The sequence below is a fragment of the Capsicum annuum genome, chromosome 11 (assembly GCF_002878395.1).
Source record: "Capsicum annuum cultivar UCD-10X-F1 chromosome 11, UCD10Xv1.1, whole genome shotgun sequence".
In the NCBI taxonomy this organism is placed as follows: domain Eukaryota; kingdom Viridiplantae; phylum Streptophyta; class Magnoliopsida; order Solanales; family Solanaceae; genus Capsicum; species Capsicum annuum.
This window is the reverse complement of record NC_061121.1, coordinates 132,266,674-132,284,583: the sequence shown is the minus strand read 5'-3', so window position 1 is coordinate 132,284,583 and position 17,910 is coordinate 132,266,674. Positions and strand designations below refer to the sequence as shown.

The window sequence follows — 17,910 nt, the reverse complement described above, 5'->3', positions numbered from 1 at the left end:
TCCTCGAATGAAGAGGCCTCACGGCTATATCTACTGCTGCTGATTGGGATTGAGCTGCTAGGGGTACTCTGGATCTTGTGCCTCTAAAACTATGGTTTCAAATAAAACACCATAGTGCAAATGCATCAGTACGGGAATATACTGAGTATGAAGATGAGGAAAGGCTAAATGCAAGGGCTTATGCATGAGCAATTACTTAACTGAATAATCATGAGAATACTGAATGAGGACATATGCATGAATGCACAAACCATAACTGAAAACATCAAAACTTGAAATACTAAAACTCGGATACTGCTTTACTATCATTAGAACTCACTACTAATACTGAGATACTAAATAACTAAATTTTTTGATATCGATAACTGAGTATTGAAGTTGAGATCAGTCTTATCTAGCGATTAATCTCAGAAACTAATAATACTAAAGTTGATTAACTGAATCTACTCATATCAATGACTAAAAGCTGAGCTTATAACTCTCGACTGACTGAATTAGAGATCAAACCTCTCTAACAAATGATCCATGAATCTACAATCAATGATAAGAAAAGATTAGGTCTGAAATCCAACCTATCTAGTGCAAGATCTCTAAATCTGATAATGAGAATACTCAACTGAATCTCAGAATGAGATTGAGCCTATCTAATGGGTGATCTCTGAATCTGATAATGAGATTACTCAACTGAATCTGAGAATAAGATCAGGCCTATCTAATGGGTGATCTCTGAATCTGATAATGAGATTACTCAGCTGAATCTGAGAACAAGATCAGTCCTATCTAATGGGTGATCTCTAAATCTGATAATGAGATTACTCAATTGAATAACTTTATGAAGGACCATGCCTATCTAGTGGTTGGTCTATGAATCTATGAAACTATCTGAGTTCCTTATAGAGATAGGAGACTATATCTGATAGTCTTGATTTCTAAGTTCTACACTAAAGACTAATACTGAAACTACAACTGTGGGAGTGCTCACTTAACCGACATGACCTGAATCTGAACTGGTGGGGTCCAACCTATAACCCCAACTAGAAGGGTGTCAATACCATGCCACGGGTAGAGATCTCAACTTTGGTCAAGCCTCTCTAACGGGTGACCCTCACAGGAAATTAAGCCAAAGGCAGTATAATAGTTAAGCCTTTTCCTAATGGGTGACTCCTATATCCTGCACTGGCTATGTAGTTTTGGAGATCAGGGATTTCTCCTAACGACTCTGCCTCTCTAATAGAGAGCCTCCATCCCTGCACTCGCTCGATGCTAGCTCCTACTCCCAACTAAAATACTTTCAACTAATTCTTAACTGAACTTAAATTGAGATAAATTTGTTATACATCATATTTCTCGAATGACCTGACTGAGTTACATTGAATTCACTTGGTTCCGTATCTGATGAAATACTACTGAATCTCGTTATCTAACTGAATGATACTGAGCTCTGAAAAAATTACTTGAATACTACTGAGGTCTAAACTAAACACTCAAATACTACTAGATCTAAGCTGAGTAATAAACTGAGGCTAAAATACTAGTGATATTGAGATTACAAAGATTACTTAAATTCTGTATCTATCTGAGAGTACAGAGTTCTATAGCTCACTGATTTCTGAGAATTATGGTTGGACTGAGATTATCATGAAAACTAACACTGGCTCTAGAATGCAGCTAAATTATCGGTATAAATACCCCCAGGACTTAATAACATAAAAGTAAAACATAACCATTCTTGAATAGTCAAGACCATGGACATTAATTCACAATCACAATCACTAAAGCATCTCTTCAAGCATTTAGGAATCATAAACATGTGATAGTACAGGGAGACATGCTATTGGCTCATACTCCATTCAACATGGTCTTGCATCAAATACTTAGTATGTATTAAGGTCTTAACATGTTTCGAAGAGCACATAATTTGGGAATTTCATGCTACCATTTCATAATTCATTCACTAAGACTTTTCAACAAACACTTGGCATGCATGGGCTTGCACACAATTGGGGATTTCTAGTCAACATGCTATAATGGCTCTAATTTATTAACATAAGCATTTCATCGAACATATGGGGAGCATGATTTGCTTATTCAACAATTTCTACACTTAATTGACATGAACACATCACTTAGCAAGCTACTAGAAGAGGGTGTATCATGAACATCACATGAATATCACATACTACGGTCAAAGCTTAAAAACCTCATAAATAAAACATGAATTAAAAACTCAGTAATAGCATGAACTCCAATTTCAATTTACATAAATCATGAAAACTCATAAACATAAGATCTTTGAATTTAGAAAAAGGTTTTTGAACTTCTTGGGTGGAAGGAACCCAAGAATCAACATCTAACATACCTTAGAAGACTCTTTCTTGAAGGTTCTTGAATAAATCCTTAGGCTCGTTCTTGATTTCTTGGCTAGGGTTCTTGACTTCTTGAGAGAGAAAATATTTTGATTTGGGGAAAAAATGATAAATAATGAAGTACGTTCATTATTTAGGGTATAGATCCCTAATATAGACTGGTTTGGAGATTTAGGAAATTACTAATTGGTCCTTAAAATTTAAAAATGGAATCTAAAAATCACAATTTAACATGTTAAACTGGACAGTTGCGAAACTGGTCGGTGGCGCGATGCGGTGGAAATTGCGTTGCCACCTTGATTGTGAGTTGGAAAGGCACCGCAACGCGGTGGAATCGCGTTGGTGCACTGGAAATTGACAACTCTAAAATCAAGCCTTGGTGCGTGCGCCATAATTGAGGATTCTCACTGGATTTTGACGATTTCCATTTCGGCTGGCTCTATGGCGCGCTAAAGTACCAGGTGGTACACTGTCTTACTAAAATGGCTCTAACTCTTCGCCTGAGTGTCGGATTTAGGCAAATTTGGTATCGACGAAAAGCTTATTCGATTTCCTATATGATAAAAATTCAAAATCTTAAAAATTTCATATGGAATAAAATATATTCATCTTTGAAGCAAGATCTTTAATGTTCTATAAATGAATTTGAACTAGAAGAAGTATGGGGTATTATAATATCTCCTCCTTGGAAATATTCATCCTTAAATGAGACTGATTAAGCTAAGAATGCTAGCAGGCTGAACTTACTTACTGGACATGAGCATGAGAAATATGACTATATGACTGGAACTACTGATATACTGAGATTTCATAATGAACATTCATATCTGATGCATGGAATACATGACTGAAGCTACTCATAAGCTGAATTCTTATAATAGACATGCATATCTGATGCATGGATTTGTGAATGAGTCATTCTCATGAATGCATGACTGAATACACTGATAAGATGAGTTTTTCTACTGAACATGCATATCTAATGTGTGAATACTTGACTGAACTGACTTTTGAATGCTTGACTGATTATACAATGATAATGGATACTAGCTTTGTAAGAAACATTTGAAAATGAAACTGAATGGGTTTTAAAGACATGAAAGAATCGAGGAATTATAGGGTATCTCCCCCTTGGGACTTTATTTCCCTGTAAGAATTCTTACTTCACTGACATACTTGAGAAAACTGAGGCAATGCACAAAGCATCTATGAACTGAATCATAACAGAACCTCGAAGAGCTAAAAATAATGCATGACTCATGAACTGAACTTATCTTGCAACTACTAGGACTTTATACCTTAGAATATTTACATTCCTGAGTTCTCAGATGGTAAGGTTAGATGGAAAGAGGGGAAAATAAACCATATAAATCTGACTGTCTGACTGCTAAACTAACTTGCTAACTTTACTGACTAACTCATGCTGAAACTTATACTTAATTGAAGTACTTCTTATGAACTCTTTCAACTATACTCTCCTCTTTAGCTTTAAGTTATCACCATAAGTTTGAGAATACTTTACTAAACTCTGAACTGAACTACAATCAATCTACTCTAGAGTCTGGGGCATAATAATGCACATAAATGATAAACTCATTCGGAAAGTATGCACCTGAAAGTATAAAACTCACTGCTAATACTATCTTCTGGAATACAACTCTTAACATTCTTTAGTTTCTGGAATCATCATCACATGCCTACACCCCCTTTTTGACACATACGTGTCTCGCTAAACACATCATCTTCTTCTGTTCCTTCATTGACTACTAGGATTACACCTCCTAACTCACATCTACACCTTTACACTTAGTTTTTGATCAGTTACCTTAAATTATTGCATGCACTGTTCAAGCCTACTGATTTACCTCTTATACAACTATCCCCATGAATACATAATCTGCTCGCTATGGTTAACACTATTCCAATGGTATTACTGCTAAAATCCTAGGTTCATGTTTCTAACTCTAGGTCATATGCTATTATAGGATTCTGAGAAAGGATCTGATGGAATACTGCTGAGCCTATGGGCGATCCCATAACTATCTACACGGACGGTCTGACAAAGCTCTATCTCTAGGAGCTTAAGCTTTACTATTTCAATTACCTTGAAGGTAAGGTGGAGTTGACATGAGTGAAGCATGTAGAGAATCTACATAACTTTCTTAGAGGACCTTTGTATAGCACGATCTGAGACATAAAAAAAAGGGAAACTTTTCCTAAAACATCTTGTAGCCTCCTGTACATAATATGGCGTACAACACACCCATGCACAAGACTTTACTAGATGTGGCTTTTAGACTTCCTAGGACACTATTGAACCTTAGGCTCTGATACCAAGTTGGTAACGACCCAATTTTCTAGAACCAAAATATCACACAGTGCTCATGATCCCGAAGGACCACAAGCTAACCCTCTACTGATATCTATACCTGAGCACTACATAATATTTATAATAAATGCAGAAAACTAGAAAAAATGGGCCATAAGGTTCAAAACATCTAAAATACTCAAAACTGAAAACTGAATACTGATACATATTTCTAAAAAGCCTCTAAACTGTCATAACTGTGGAGTTGATGGGACATGTCCCCAAATAACTCCATATACTAAAAATAAACTAAATCTAATACGATGATAAAATATGGATCATCCTCGAATGAAAAGGACTCACGGCTATGTCTACTACTGTTGACTGGGAATGAGCTGTTAGGGGTACTCTAGATCTCGTGCCTCTAAACCTATAGTGTCAAATAAAACACCATAGCACAAATGTGTCTGTACAAGAATGTACTGAGTATGAAGATGACGTAAGGATAAATGCAAGGGCTTATGCATGAAAAATTATTTAACTGAATAATCATGAGAATACTGAATGAGGACATATGCATGAATGCACAAACCATAACTAAAAACATCACAAATCAAAAAACTAAAACTCAGATACTTTTTTACTGTCATCTGAACTTACTACTAATATTGAGATACTAAATAACTAAATCTTCTGATATCGATAACTGAGTACTAAAGTTGACATTAGTCCTGTCTAGCGAGTCATCTCAGAAACTGATGATAGTAAAGCTAATTAACTGAATCTACTTAAATCAATGACTGAAAGATGATCTTACTACTCTTGACTGACCGAATCTGAGAACAAACCTCTCTAATGGATGATCCCTAAATCTACTATCAATGATAAAAAAACATTATGTCTGAGATCCAACCTATCTAGCGGAAGATCTCTAAATTTGATAATAAGAATACTCAACTAAATCTGAGAACGAGATCAGGCCTATCTAATGGGTGATCTCTGAATCTGATAATAAGATTACTCAAATGAATCTGAGAATGAGATCAGGCCTATCTAACGAGTGATCTCTGAATTTGATAATAAGATTACTCAGCTAAATCTGAGAACAAGATCAGGCCTATCTAATGGGTGATCTCTGAATCTGATAATGAGATTACCTAACTGAATAACTTTATAAGGGACCAAGCCTATCTAGAGGGTGGTCCATGAATCTATGGAACTATTTGAGTTCCTTACTAAGATAGGTGACTGTATCTGACAGTCCTGATTTCTGAGTTCTATTCTAAAGACTAATACTGAAACTGCAATTATGGGAGTGCTTACTTAACTGACATGTCCCGAATCTGAAATGGTACGATCCAATCTGTAACTCCAGCTGGAAGGGTGTCAATAATGTGCACCGGTAAACACCTCAACTTTGGTCAAGCCTCTCTAATAGGTGACCCTCACAGGAAGTCAAGCCTAAAGCAGTATAATAGTCAAGCCTTTTCCTAATGGGTGACTCCTGCATCCTGCACTGGCTACACAGTTCTGGAGTTCAGGCATTGCTCCTAACTACTCTGCCTCTCTAATGGGGAGCCACCATCCCTGTACTCGCTCAGTGCTAGTTCATACTCCCAACTGAAAGACTTTAAACTAATTCTTAACTGAACTTAAACTAAGTTGAATCTGTTACTGATCATATTTCTCGAAAAACCTGACTGAGTTACACTAAATTCACTTGATTTCATATTTGATGGAATACTACTAAATCTCGTTATCTTACTAAATGATACTAATCTCTGAAAAGATTACTCAAATACTACTGAGGTCTAAACTGAACACTCGAATACTACTAGATTTTAACTGAGTATTGAACTGAGGATAGAATACTAGCGATTCTGAGATTACTAAGATTACTTAAGTTCTGTATCTATCAGAGAGTACAGAGTTCTATAACTCACTGAGTTCTGAGAATCGTGGCTGGACTGAGATTATCGTGAAAACTGACACTGGCTCTAGACTGCATCTAAATTGTTGGGTATAAATACCCCCAAGACTCGATAACATAAAAGTAAAATATAATCATTCTTGAATAGTCAAGACCATGGACATTCATTCACCATTACAATCACTAAAGCATCTCTTCAAGTATTTAGGAATCACAAACATGTGATAGTATAGGGAGACATGCTATTGGCTCATACTCCATTCAACAAGTTCTTGCATCAAACCTTTAGCATGTATAAAGGTCTTAGCAATTATTGAAGAGCACATAATTGGGAAATTTCATGCTACCATGTCACAATTCATTCACTAAGACATTTCAACAAACACTTGGCATGCATGGGCTTGCATACAATTGGGGATTTCTTGTCAACATATTATAATGGCTCTAATTTATTCACATAAGCATTTCATCGAATATATGGGGAGAATGCTTTGCTTATTCAACAATTTCTACACTTAATTGACAAGAACATATCACTTAGCAAGCAACTTGAAGAGGGTTTATCATGAACATTAAATGAATATCACATACTATGGTCAAAGCTTGAAAACCTCATAAACGAAACATGAATTAAAAACTCAATAATAGCATGAACTCCAATTTCAATTCACATAAATCATGAAAACTCATAAACATAAGATCTTTGAATTTAGAAAAGGATTCTTGAACTTCTTGGGTGGAATAAACCCAAGAATCAACATCTAACATACCTTAGAAGACTCTTTCTTGAAGGTTCTTAAAGAAATCCTTAGGCTCGTTGTTGATTTCTTTGCTAGGGTTCTTGACTTCTTGAGAGAGAAAATATTTTTATTTGGGAAAAAATTGATGAATAATGAAGTACTTTCATTATATAGGGTATAGATCCCTTATATAGACTGGTTTGGGGCTTTAGAAAATTACCAATTGGTCTTTGAAATTTAAAAGTAGAATCTAAAAATCTCGATTTTACATGCTGGCGCGATGCGGTGGAATCGCGCCAGTTCACTGGAAACTGGACAATTGGGAAACTTGTTAGTGGCGCGATGCGGTGGAAATTGCGTTGCCACCTTGGTTGAGAACTGGAAAGGCACCGCGACACGGTGGAATCACGTTGGTGCACCGGAAATTGACAACTCTCAAATTAAGCCTTGGCACGACGTACCATAATCGCGTAGGCTCACTGGATTTTAATGATTGCCATTTTGGCTGGCTCTGTAACGCGCTAAAGTACTATGTGGCACACTGTCATACTAAAATGGCTCTAACTCTTCACCCGAGTGTCGGATTTGGACGAACTTGGTATCAACGGAAAGCTTATTTGATTTCCCACGTGATAAAAAGTCAAAATCTTAAAAATTTCACATTGAATAAAATATATTCATCTTTGAATCAAGATCTTTATTATTCTAGAGATAAATTTGAACTAGGAGAAGTATGGGGTATTACAATAATATTGTGGGCATCCAATGATACTGAATCGTGCTCTGATACCAAGCTAGTTATGACTCAAAATTGGGCATGAATGTGATGGGTATCTTGATCCCAGCATGTACTGAAGATTCCCTTCCCCCCTCTATTCTTACCTCAAGAGCACATAAATATAAATAGTGGAATCCAACCCAATACTAATAATAAGATGTATAGATAAATGAAATAAAAACTAAGAGTTAGAACAATATCCAACCCATATTTGTTCAAAAAAGCCTCTAAAACCAGAAATGCCAAAAGGGTCAGGACATGCCCCCGACCATGACCAAAAGAATCCAAATTAAAATACTAAGAAGTAAAGAAAATAAATGAAATGACCAGGGCTTCCGAAATATGGAGGCCACCACTTCATAGAAACTCAATAGATATGCCAAACCACCTAATGCTGCACAGGAGTAATAAAAACCCTTTGGATCCTACATCATAAAGCGATGTAGCATCCAGGTATGGTCAGTGGGATAAGCACTAGCATATAACTTAGGAAAAGTGATAAAATAATGCCAATATCATAAATTATTCAAAACCTTATGCACAATAATTATATATAAATATAGGATACCGAGACAGGGATAAGGGTCATGAACATGAGAGTTTAAACAATTAACTTAAACTATGTAGCTCACTTTGTCCAAAAGGAACCCACGGGCTATATAGGTTCAATTCTCCCTGCTGAAAGGGTCCCAGTATATGTTAGTCGCATGAACTAAGGAATTCGAAAGATGGAATAAATACACAAAGGCTATATCCATCCCAAAATATAATATGTGAACCAAGCACACGGTCATATAGACCCCCACGCGGGCAAACGTGGTTTCAAATTTTAGTCCCCTCGGGACTACACCTTCATGGTGAGCTAAACAAATCCCTTTAAGCCCAAATTAAAATAGTTTGCATGTAATCCCAACTTATAACATAGGAGTATTATAATTAAGGCATTTACCACTTGCTATCATCTTACCAATTATGCTTCCAAGCTCATATAACCATGCCAAACCAATCCACGTGACCATTGGACTCCCAAGTTCCATTTAAAATCTAAACCATGGCCACCAATGGCCTTTCAAATCTATTTAAACTATTTATTCATTAATGCAATGCATTGGGTTCATAAATAAGTTGAATTATGCAATTATCCATCATCAAAAATTAAATTTACAAAGTGGGTGGGGGCTAATGCCATTACCGAGCAAAAAAGCCATCAATTTAGGAAACCCATATTTCCCAATCCAATTTCCATAAAAATGGATCCATTTAGTCCAAAAACCATAAATTTAAAGCATGAATCATTAATTTAAAACATGAAAAATGTAATTCAAGAAATACCAATCTAAACCCCTCACCCTAATTTCAAATCCACCAATTTAAACCACGTAGATAATGAGTAAATAAATTCCACAATATAATATTAAAGTCAGGTTATGAGATGCATGCCTAAAATACACAAGAAATTTAAGTAAATTTAAAGTTTAGAGCCCAAAAAATGAATTCTCTGTAAAACCATTGAATGTTCTTGAGTTTTGAGTTTGAGAGAGAGAATAATTTGATCTTTGAAAATTGAAGGGAATGGAGTTATTTTATGTTTAAAGGACGTACAGGGGGTAAAAGATGAAAAGCCCCTAACCCCAAGTGAATAAAACAAAAATCATGTGAACTTAACTTAGCGGCGTGGCACGCCAATATTGTGGAGGGTAGCATCCATGCCATGCCCTTATTGTGGAGGCTAACCTCTATGGTACGCTAACATTGCAGACCCTCACTACTTTGGGGTCCCAAAATAATCACGAACCCTTTTCAAATATTCCAAAACCTTTCAAATGTACCATTTTAGCATCTTTAAACATAATTCAAGTCAAAAATTAACATTATGCACGTGAAAGGATCAAAAATAAAATAGTTAAAATTTTGAGGGATCTTACATATTTCTTCTGAGAATAACGCTCCAACAATTGTATGGGCCATGGTCTTTTCTTACTTTCCTAGTAACCAAATAAATGTGAGTATAGGCTCTACTACCAATTAAAATTTGTAAGAGGGGTAGGGTGAATTAGTCTTTTTTGATAGTCGACTTGTGAGGTCGGTTGACTAATCTAGATAGTTTATGAAAGCTTGAGGAATACAAAAATCATAAATGTTGAAAGTAAGTATGACACCATATATTTTATACTGGTTGGGAACTATAATAGTTCTTACTCTAGTCTTTTTGGATTAAAAGTGATTCTCTAGTTCTTGTTTTTCAAATCAAATTAGAAGAATTGAGTTACGCTTTTTGGCTATAACTCACACTTTTATTCTTTTGTAACTTTTTGATATAGTGCCTCATTAAATATGTGTTTATCTCCTCTCTTATTGAATACACGGTTAAGTAAAAGAGAATACAATGCTTGAATAAAGTAACACAAAGAACTAGAGAAGGTTAAGACAGAAGTAGGTCTCTTTCTTTGACTTCCATTATTTAAATAGTAGTGATTGGACTACTACTACCTGTTGGAAGTTAAATGTAGAAGGAAACACAAAAGATTTTCTTCTTGGAAATGGAATATTAAATATTTAATTTCCAAGAATAAGTAAAAACTATAAAAAGAAAATTTGAATGAACTAATCCCTAAAAAGAGAGACGTGACCAATTTTTTTGGTACAAGGAGAATTATTTCCTTCCTTAGGTGAGATATGAATCAATAAATTTTTAGGGGATTATAATGATCTTCTTATTTTTTGAGATCTTCTATTGATACATTCATCATTTTTTATCTTTGATGAAGAATCCTTTGATTATTCTTTTTCTAAAATACTGCAAAAAAATCATTCATCAAAATCAAAACGACTAATCAAAACCTTGGAAAGGACAACTAACTAAAAGAAGAAAAAAGTTTCTTTCGTTATTTAATAGTTGATTATAATCTGACGTGCACATATAGTTGATCACCTATTGGTATTTGATAGTTAGACCATATCCTATGTTGATCCAGAGAAATAAGGATAGAAGGAAATACTGCATTATTCTTCTACAAGTTCTTGAGACTAAATTGTATACTTCATGTTATTCTATCATTAAGGAGTATTTATTGATGCCAATTTTTATTAGTATAATGATATGATCAATTTACTGCTAAAACTAGGTGTATTTCTGCACCTAAGTGTCATTATTTATACGTTTTTCGCCTAGTTTTAAGGACCACTTGAAGTGTTAATGAGTTATTTAGGGTGTCATTATGTGTTGAAGTACATGGTTAGAATTTTTTTATGGTGAAATTGAAACAAGTTAAGAGTCAAAATAATCAAGTCGAGTTTAGACAAAAAAACTAGTGTCACTAGTTTGAGATATGCTTTGTTCTAGTGTGCTTAGATGAACTCTATTGTGTCATGTGCAATAATTCTTGTTGTTTGATATTATAGGACACCTTTTAAGATATTAGTATCAATTCCTATGAGTTTTAAAAGGCCAAATAAAGTGGGAAAGGCATCCACAAAGTGCAAAACTTAAAAACAAATGAAAGGAGTTAACTATAAAGAAAATTGGACTTTTGGCACAAGTGTGTGCCATGCCCTCAAAGATCCAAGATAAGGGTATGCCATGACCTGATACACAAAGTACATCAACAATTGTAGTGATCATCCACGTTAATAGAATGCCTCTCCCTTGGACATACACTATTTGAGGCTTGCCACGCCTAAGGGTAAAAACAGGTCAAATTCTTCCATACTATAAATAGGACACTTGACTCCTATCCTAAACATCTTGGATAAATTTGGGGCTTGAGAAACACATAATGAGGTTTTAATAAATTTTAATATTTACATATGAATTCCATTCTTGTGATTCATTATAAAAGTATGAGTGGCTAAACACCCTCGTTCTAGGGTTGAGGCTACGAACATGAATACTTTAAGTTACAATTAAGTTGGTTTATTATTGATTGTAATGTTTGTTTGTTCTTATATTCTTTTTATTACTATTCTAGTTATTCACAACCTCTAGAATAACTTGTATTTCAATTATGAGATCGAAAGGAGGAACAGATAGATTAGACATTAGGATATATGGAGTGGGATCTTATACTTTAAAGGAATTAAAGATAGGATTTTTGGTTAGGATAGGAATATAACTAATTTTCCCTATGTTCTTCGAATATGTTAAGAAGTACAAAGGCGTTTAAGTTAGTTCTCACATCCCTGCTCAACGATGTAGTTGTGGGTCTACCTTAGATGGACGATTAGAGGATAACCATTCCCTACCATGTTATCAACCCCATGAATCAAGAAATAATATAATTGACTTAAACAATGAGATTTTATAATTTAGTAGGATTATTCAAAGTTCTTTGAACCTGTATTTCTCATAGTCATTGTCTCCAACATGGTATAATCTCATATTGTTTAATATTAATCTTAATTCTCAAACTTAAACTCTTTTTGGTTATGCTTTGTACTTTTTTAACCTTCTTAGTGACATGATAATTGGATTGTTGCTAAACACAAGTCCCTGTGTGATCAATTCTTAGATTTTAAGGGCTACTTTATTAATTGCATAGCCATAAACACTTGTGTGTATGGTAGAATCACAACAAGTCCTTGGCGCCGTTGCTAGGGGATTGAGAATCGGATACTATCTTATTCTTAGTTTTTCTATGTTATTTTAAAAGTGCTAACAATTTGGTCTTAGCTTATAAATTTAAAGGTATAGGTCTAGATCTCAAGTAAGCTGACAAGGGAAAGGGATTTTGTTTACCCATATCATGAACCTGAGCAACACTTACATCAGTTAAGAAAAGAAGTAATACTTCTCTATCGTATACTACAAGTTCAATAGCATAAAGCTAATCCTGCTCATGGCTGAATAACAAATAGACCGCAGGATAGTATGTGAAGTGACAATCCCATTCACAATTTACCTTTTCTATCTATAGATTGGAACCTAGAGGTAGATTTGAGCTCAAAAAGAATATGGTGTAATTGTTGGAAAATAGTTGGCAGTTCATATTCCAGTCACATGAGGATCCTCAAGTTCATCATCAAAACTTTTTAGAGATCAATGATACTTTCATCCTAACTGGAGTCTCCACAGACTATGTGTCTCACTCTCTTCCCCTTCTCACTATTAAGGAAAAGAAAGAAATGGTTGACAACAGAACCTTCAAAGTCAATCACCACTTAGGATGACCTGACAAAGAAGTTCCTGATCTGATTCTTTCTATTTGGCAAAACTACAAGGTTACGTAGTGAGATCATGAGTTTTATATAGAAGTCATATGAGAACCTATATCATGCATGAAAAAGATTCAAACCTTTTCTCAAAGATTACTCACACCATCAGTAGACAAATGAGGTATTAGCTCATACTTTCATAGAAGCTCTTGACCATACCATAAAAATTATTTTAGATTCGACTGCAGGTGGTCAAGCATTGAAGAAAACGTATAATAGGTTATAAACCCTCCTGAACCGAATTGCACAAGGCAATCTAGAATGGCAGGGTGATATGTCCAAAAATGCAGTGAAGAAGTTTGAGGGGATTATTAAGGTCGATAATGTCATAGCTTTGGCCGCTCAGTTGGCTTCTTTTCAGAATCAAATAATGACACCATTCAATAAGTTGAGTGCAAATCAATCTCAAGCCCAAGTAAATATAGTTCAGTAGGCCTAGTCTTAGTGTGAGATTTATAAAATTTGTCATCACTTTATACACTCATATGGAGCAAATACAAAGTCGCTTAACTTTGTGAGCAATGCACATAAGGGCAATCTAAAATATGGTAATTCCTACAACTACAATTGGCAAAGTCAGCCCAATTACTCATGAGGCAACAATTAGGCTCAAACTCAGTAGTTTCAATAGCAATAGAACATATAGAATAACTCTTACGCCAGTAATATTGTAGAAACTTTAAAAATGATCCTGGCCAGTCAAGAACAAATGGCTATAGAGATAAAGAATCAGCAACTTGCCTAAAGGAATTTAGAGATGCAGCTGGGGCAATGGGCTTAGGCTCAGAACACAAGACCTTAAGGAGGTCTGTTAGGGACACAGAGAATTCAGAGCAGGTAATAGAAAGCACCTTGAGAAGTGGTAGAGACTTGATTGATAGACCTCTAAAGAAAAATTAGAAGGAACAGAAAGATTTATTCCCACAACAGGTAGAAGAAAAGTTAGCACAAACTAAGAAAGCTAAAAATTTGGGGAAGTCTGAGTACCCAAAAGTAAAGGCAGTTGAGCATAAACAAGAGAAACCACCACCATTCAATTAAAAGCTTTAAACATCTAAGGAGGATTCTTGTTTTTATAAGTTCTTTGACACGTTCAAAGAACTTCACATTAATCTCTCATTGTTAAATGTTATGCAGGGAATGCCTAAGTACACAAAGTTCTTGAAGGATGCGGTGACTAATAAGATAAAGCTGGGAGACATTGAGATAGAAGCACTTACTGAGGAGTGAAGTTCAGTGATGATGATAAATATGCTTAAAAAGCTTAAGAACCTAGGGATTTTCACCCTTTCTATACAAATTACTGAAAGTGATGTGGTCCATGAATTCAGTGATTAAGGGAGAGCATAAATTTGATGCCCCTCTCTATGTTTAATACTCTTTATTTAGGAAAGATAAGGACATATTCCGTGGTTCTCCAAATGGCTGATAGAACTAGAGTAGTGCCCAAAGAAATCATTGAGGATGTTCTCATTTATTTGGTAAGTTCATTATTCTTGTTGACTTTATTATTCTTGATTATGATACATATGATAGGGTATCAATCATACTGGAACATCCATTCTTTGAATGGGATGAGCACTTATTGATATGATAGAGGGCACTCTAACAATGAGACTAAATGATGATGAGGTAGTCTTCAAGGTATATACAACTCTCAATACACCCTTACACTAAAAGGATTAATTTATGTATGACCACAGCTATGGAAGTAGATGAGTGAGGGATAGTAGAGTACAAAAATCCAATGATCTCTCTGAACTATCTCATAGAGTTGCCTAAATAAAAAAATTAAGCCTGATTTCAAAAACAAAAGGGAGGAGCATGAAAAGACAAGTGTGAAGAAAGATACAGACCTTGAGAGTAAACACTCAACAGGTCAGAAAAGAGTAAGAAAATGGGTATAAGTAGGAGAAAGAGGTTAAAAGAATATGGTTAAAAGTAGTGATGTGAGTCGTGCCATGATACTAAACCAGACGCTGCTTTGGAGGTAACCTAAGTTAAGATAGGTTTTTAATTTTTAAGTTTTTCTTTATATCACCATTTATTTATTTGAGTCACACGTTAATTGAAAGTCTAAATACCATTAATCTAAGATAAGAAGCATGGCAAGGACAAGGTATGGGGTCAATCATACCTTATTAATGATGAAGATGCTACTAGCTAGGCCTAGAGGCCTAAGGCGTCCTTACTTTTAATTTATAATTTAGGGAAAAAGTGTTATTTTAAGTGTGGTGAAGATCTTCCAATTGTTTATGTATGAAATGTTCCTATAGTTTGTTTGTTTTTAATTTGTTTTTATTTTGTTAGTGTCACTCTAGTAGGGGCACACTTCACCCACCTCTTTGGTTTTTATTTTTAGTTCTTTTTTGGGGGGAGCACCCTTTGAACCCATTATCCCTTTTTTATTTTAGGAGTCATTTTAAATTTTTGATTAGGAATAAATGAGATGTTCTTGTAGTTTCTATGTATGACTACATAATGAAAGTGGTTATGAATGTGTAAACATATTGATTTGAGTTGAACAACTATTTTTGAGACACCTAGGCTCATTTATACAACTCATGTGCGACGTTTGCTTAATTTTAAATTTGTTTTATTTCTTGGTTTAGATTATATAGTGATCCTACTTGATTCGAGCATGTGCCATGTGTGACCAAGGACTTTTCTAGTTTTATATTGATGTCTAGAACTTTCCTAGTGTGTGTACAAATTAAAATAAAGAATGTTAGGTTTAGGAGATAATATAGGCATTTCTTTGACAATCAGGTTTTATATCCTCTTTATCTACCCTTATTGCATGATCCTAGTTAGCCCTATTAAGACTTTAGCCTATTCATTAGTAGCCAATTTTCTTTCTTTCAACTGACTTGAATTTGATTCAAATCTCCTAAGAGCTTAGTTAAAAAATTAAGATGTAATAAGTGCCAAGTTAAAGAAGGGAAAAGTGACAGTGAAGCCCCCAAAATAAGAACTAATGGTGTTTTAAAGTCATATGTGTAGTTAGGAGAAATGTAATGAAAATAAAAATTGATCAAAAGTGAATCAAGTCATGATAGAAACTACTCCCTACTTAATAAGTGTGAACTAGCTTAATGGGATGGAGTAAAACAAAAAAGAAGCAAGAAGATAAGAGTGCTGAAAATTTAGGGTTGTTAGAGAAGTGTTCAATGTTATGTGTGATATATTAAAGTGATTTGGGATGATAGTCACTATTACAGGACTTAATAGTTCCTATCCATCCCGTAGCCGACATTACAATTATTAAAGTCCTACTTAATATTGAGCTTGATATTCTAAAACTAGTGGAGTATTACACTAAGGGCAAGACTATGGTTCATCTTATGTGGCATGAGAATTCCTTGTGAGAGTGAGCGAAATTTGATTCTTACACCTATTCTTGTGATAAATTGCATATTTGTGAGTGAATATGGGTGACTCTCTTATGGTGAAGGCACATGTTTGATGAGGTTTAGTTGATTTGTATGATATCATTAATTGAGTAATATGCATGAGTTGCCAACTTGGTTGACTAAATTATTGAGGGTAGGATATTTTGAAGTAGTGTTCATGAACCTACAATTGTAATATGACATACTTGGTGTAGAACTTGCTATAAGTCATCGTAGTTCTAGCTTGAGTGTCTTAGCTATAGTAGTAATGTTGGATTCTTCACTGGATGTTGCTCAGGGTAAAGATTTGTTCGAGGATGAACAAGGCTTTAAGTGTCGAGTGGTGATCTTAGGTGTATTATTCACGTAAGTGTCATTAAACATACTCATTTTGACTAGTTTTAAGAACTTATTGATGTGTTAATGAGTTATTAAGGGTGTTATAATATGTTGAAGTAAATGGTTAGAATGTTTATAGTGCAATTGAAAAAAGTTAAGACTCAAAATAATCACGTAGAGTGTAGACGAGAAAACTAGTGTCGCTAGCTTGAGCTATGCTTTGTTCTAGTATACTTGGATGAACTCTATTGTGTCATGTGCACTAATTATTGCTTTTTTGATGTTATAGGAAACCATTTAAGATGTTAAAAATAATTCTCGAGATCAAAACAAGGCCAAATGAAGTGTGAAAGGCAGCCACAAAGTGTGGAACTTAAAGACATACAGAAGGAGTTAACTACAATGAAAGCTGGACTTTTTTAGCACAAGGACGTGCCACGCCCTCAAATTTCTGAGATAAGGGTTTGACACTCCATGAGACACAAATTACATACCAATTCTAGTGAGAATCTATGTTAAGGGCATACCACACCCTTGTGCATGCTCAATTTGGGGCGTTCCATGCCCAAGGGTGAAAATTGGCCAAATTCTTCCATACTATAAATCGGACACTTGGATTCTATCCTAAAAATTTTGGACGACTTTGGGGCTTGAGAACACATGAGGGAATTTAATTAGGGGTCTTATTTCTAAACTTTATTTTGCTTTTAGTTTTTACATATGAATCCCATTCTTGTGATTCATTGTAAAACTATGAGTGACTAAATGTGCTCGCTATAGTGTTGAAGCTACGGACATGAATATTTAGCTTATAATTGAGTATTTTATTATTGATTATCATATTTG

At 34.8% G+C, this 17,910-nt stretch overlaps 1 long non-coding RNA gene across 1 annotated transcript in view; it reads left to right on the top strand.

Moving 5' to 3' along the window:
• LOC124888501 overlaps positions 1 to 17,446 on the top strand; it is a 53,131-nt gene extending 35,685 nt beyond the window's left edge. The window contains exon 2 of the long non-coding RNA XR_007046827.1: positions 17,354 to 17,446. This is a non-coding gene — a long non-coding RNA (uncharacterized LOC124888501). The remainder of the gene's footprint in view (positions 1 to 17,353) is intronic.
• Positions 17,447 to 17,910: the final 464 nt, after the last annotated feature.